Source organism: Gavialis gangeticus, unplaced genomic scaffold (assembly GCF_001723915.1).
Source record: "Gavialis gangeticus isolate Ggan-Ray unplaced genomic scaffold, GavGan_comp1, whole genome shotgun sequence".
Lineage (NCBI taxonomy): Eukaryota > Metazoa > Chordata > Crocodylia > Gavialidae > Gavialis > Gavialis gangeticus.
In genome coordinates, this window is record NW_017728992.1 from 101,604,266 (window position 1) to 101,608,646 (window position 4,381).

The 4,381-nt window shown below is 45.5% G+C and overlaps 1 protein-coding gene across 2 annotated transcripts in view; it reads right to left on the reverse strand.

Moving 5' to 3' along the window:
• OSBPL1A (oxysterol binding protein like 1A) overlaps positions 1 to 4,381 on the reverse strand; it is a 152,432-nt gene that overhangs the window by 142,657 nt on the left and 5,394 nt on the right. The window contains exon 1 of one of the 2 annotated variants that reach the window (XM_019526410.1): positions 4,259 to 4,340. The exons of the other annotated variant lie outside the window; for it this stretch is intronic. The gene's annotated coding sequence lies outside the window, so the exon portion shown is untranslated. Of the gene's footprint in view, positions 1 to 4,258; positions 4,341 to 4,381 lie in introns of those variants that run through there. 2 annotated transcript variants of the gene reach the window in all.

Genomic DNA, 4,381 nt, shown 5'->3' on the forward strand with positions numbered 1-4,381 from the left:
TTTCTTACCTTTCCATCTTTAAAATACTTTAAAGGGAAGAAACATGACTTTCTTTTAATCATGGCTTTAGATTTTTTTTTTTTTTTTTTTTTAACGGAAATTTTTGTACAGCCAAAAGAGAGATCTGCCTGCGGTTACTTTCCAGCTTAAGACTGCAAGTGATTCAGAGCATGAAATTCTTTGTTTTGGTAAGTATACCTGGAGTCAAGCTTACAGCAACGGCCTCAAAATATAGGGTAGTGTGAAGCTGTCCACACCAGCGAAAGCTGTGCTCTTTATTAGAACTGAGCAACACAATAAACCCAAGTTAGTTCCTTAGTTATAACCCTTAAGTTCCAGAGTCAAGAAAAGAAATGCAAAGGACAGACTGGTACTTGGAAGGAGGTGGCAAAAGAACCCTGGATATTGAAATCCTATGTATACCCGTATGGCGCAGACAGAAATTATGTTTGTCACACAATCAGACTCCTGAAAGCGTTCTACAGCCCTGCCATGATGCATGCACATGGCTGCAGAGCACTCTTAAAGTTACTGATCACCCAATAAGTTAACCATCATCAAATGAGGGATCAGATGAAGGCACTCCACTTGAGAGCGCTTTAAAGAACTTGTGTTGCCTAGGCTTAAATCTGTTACACAATCAGGGCTGGGCTGATACAGCCTAGTCCCACCCCCAGAGCTCTCTGCAAAAAGGAAGCAGGGAACGGAGGAGGGGAAATGAGGTATAGCTGGGGTTTGCCTGGCCTGGAGGGGAAGGCAGGAAAGGATGGGACAGGTAGATAGGAGCCCCCCACCTTATGGCAGATTAGAAGCCCCCGAGCCCACCCTACAGCTCAGGCTGGGCAAACCCCAGCCAGCAGCTTACTCCCCCTCCCTTCCTGCTAACAGCCACAGAGCTGGGATGAGTAGGGGGGTTAGGGAAGAGAAGTTGCAGGCAGGCTCCTGCAGGCAGGTTTCATCCCCCTGCTCCGCCCCCCCACCCAAACCTAACAGACAAGTGTCTGTTGTGTCAGGGGGAGGGGGGCACTAACTCATGGCACTTTATGTAAAGGGCCATGAGTTAAAAGTAGGGGCTTGCATGTCTGTCAGCACCCACAGAGCAACTACAACAGAAAGGAGCATAGCAAAGCTTTCTTATAGTGCACCTGTCAGCTACTTCATCTTGGACTTGAAAAAAGCCCCTGTAAAAGAAAAAAAGTGAGAAAAGTTGAATATATTCTTGTCCCATTCACTCCTCTTCCAAGGCCACCTACAATAGCCTATAGTAGACACTTAACACAATTATTAAGATGCTGAGGACATATCTACCCCTCATCAGATAGAGCTAAGGATCACTGCCAGCATGCTGCGGACAGGCTGAGGCCAGCCAATCACACATCCAGAAAGTCTCAATGGCAGCTTAAGCTTCATCTACCCCGGAGGCTTGTGAAACATGGAATGCAAGTATGATTGGCTTGGGACCAATCCTATTTTGCCTGCATTTGTCTATCCCACACTAAGTTTTGGCATGTGAAATACAGGGCACAGACAGAAGTTACAGTTGTCACATGATCAGCCCCTTGAAAGCACTCTACAGCCGTGCTCTGACAGAAGTGTGGAGCTACAGCGCTTCAGAAGTCCCCAGTTACACAGCCAACCCATTATGAGGGTTCAGATAATGGAGCTTTGGAGCACCTTCAACTGCCATCTGTTCTGGCAGCTGTCCTGTGGGGGAGAGGACCAGAAGCAAGGCTAGGGGAGAGAAGCTGCAGACAGGCAGCTCCTCAGCTGGATCAGCTCCAAAGCAAGGCTTGATTTCCCCACTTTCCCACCCCAATGGCAAACATTGAGGGTCAGTCTAACTCATGGTGCTTTCTGCATGTCTGTCAGCACTCAGTCTGTTGTGTCCTTTTGAGTGACTGGTGCAACTCAAAGACTATTAGTCTTTTCACAACTGCAATGAACTACTTACCTGCATCTTTTCTACATCAGTCATCAAGATACACAATATGACTGGATAAGAACTTAAAGTTTAGGATTGACAGGTATTCTAGAGATGTGCTTTATGCCATTTTAAAGCAAGTTTATGCACAGATGCTGAAAAGTGTTACTAGCTGGCAGCATCGCCCAACACAGGAAACTACTGTCAAAGCCTCTAAGCTGCATGACTGTGATGAAGAGCTCCACATTCCTTGGACCACTGAAACTATTATCTATCAAGTCCAACTAAAATAAAAGGGGACTACTTCATGGTTTAAGTCTGAACATATGTAGAAGGAAGGTAATATAAATATTAACTATGCAGAGGAAGTTCTTCCTCTCCTGCCTACCAGATCCAAGAAATAAAATTAGTAGCCAACGTGAAAGGTCTGTGCAGGCATGCTCCGCCTCATACTGTCTTACTCCTTTAAATTGCTGTCTCACTACACAGAGTTTAAATTATAAAATTGCCAAGCAACACAAGAATGTTTCTGAATACTGATCAGCATGAAGTTTGTACTTTTTGTTTAGTACTTCACAAAGTGTGCCAATGTTCCTTCACATTAGAGACTACTACTCAACAAGTCTTTCTTATGAAGTCTTTCTTTCATTATTTCATTTTAGAGTATAAAAGATGGAATCCCTGCACATAGCACTGGGTTTCTCAAATACGTCTACTCTATTAAACACAAGCCTCTTTACACACACAGTCCCAACTTCTCATTCACATTCTTAACGATCCATTACCAGATAATGGAAATCTACAAGCTACAGATATCTGATAGCTATTCCAGCCCTTGGACCATGCCCAGTCAGAAGCTTAAGCACTCCTCTCCAGCTACTAGGAAAGGCAGGATGCTATTAGTCCAACAACCAAGCTACTGTTCCCAGCACCAGCCACTTGCTCTTGCTTTGATCCCTTCTCCAGCCAGAGGGTCTCCTGACCCGTGTGGGCACAGCTGCATAGCAGCAACAGAAGTTAACAAAATTTTGGCTGGTTATCACAACTGCTCATGTTTTATCCAGCAACAGAAGTCTTGGAGCTTCCCATTTAATTATCAGTGCTCTGCCCAGTAGCCACAGAAGCCTTCCAGTGACATCACCAGGAAATGGAGGAGGCCCCGAACAAGCCCCGCTCTGGTCTACACTGCAGATGAATGGATACTCCTAAAGCAGGAACAGTTGCCAGCACACAGTCCATGGAGAGATGTTTCAAGCATGAGATACATTTGATTATTTCAGGCACTGAGCCTACTCTCAAAAACCTAAGGAGCTCACACCCAAATGTACACACTATAGTAGTCTCAAGGTACATCGCGTTAACCAAGAAGCGTTAAGCTATATGGAAATTATTTCACCCACACCTGACATACAAGCGAGAACACAGCACCTGTTCACAAGTGCTTAATGATGCTGATTTTAAGCCAGAACATTTATGTTAACCCATTTGACCTTTTCATTATTTATTTAGAAAGGCTCTTTCCCGTACTAGCACGGCTTTCTGCAGCATCTAGGATAGATTCCTTACAAAGAAGGACCAAGGAGGTAGCTGATCAGTCCAATTAGGACCAATTAGATCTTACAAAGAATAAACATATACACACACAACAGAATCAGACAAGTGACAGTCAGACAGAAGGCAGGGCAAGATGACACCTTTAAAAGACAAACTGGTAGTCTTGTAAACTCAAGCAGAAGTAGGGTAAAGTGACACCTAGTCCAGTTAGCCACTGCTCTGCCTGCCTGACTTCAGGCTAACACAACCAGCTGGCTACCAGTCTCCTCGGAGGACTGATGATGTCCTAGTTCCTCAGGAGCCGAGCAATAACGTGATTTATTTCACTAGCAATGCTCAGGTAGATTTGGGAAAGGAGAGATGTTGTTAGCCACGTGAGTCTGAAGTCAAATGGAAGGGAGGGTAGACCCACACCTTACAGATTAATGAGAGAGAGAGAGAGAGAGATAGTTACTAGAGTTAGAGATTATGCACACAGGTACTAGTCTTGTTGACTTCTCTTGCTGCAAGCTTTTCTCCAGCCCAGAAAAGCGGGTCTTGCTTCATCAGCTGATCACTTCGCCATTACACAGCATCTGACCAAGTGAGCTACTGGGCAGAGCACTGGTATTAAAGATAGGCAGCTCCAATATCAATGCTCTGCCACAAACCACAACCAGCAGCAGTAACCAGTCAGAGTCCTGTCAGCTTGTTTTGCTGCCTACCTGGGCCATGACGCCCGTTGGTTGGAGAAGGGACCAAAGGGGGGTGATCAAAGCGTGTGTGCGCGCGTGTGTACATAGCGCGGTACGGAAGCAGCCCACTGAAGTACCCAGGAGCTCTGCCCAGCAGCTGTCTTTGTCAGGCTGAGCAATAATGAAGCGATCAGCTGATCAAACGAGCTACAGCCCAGGAGAGCCGGTGCTA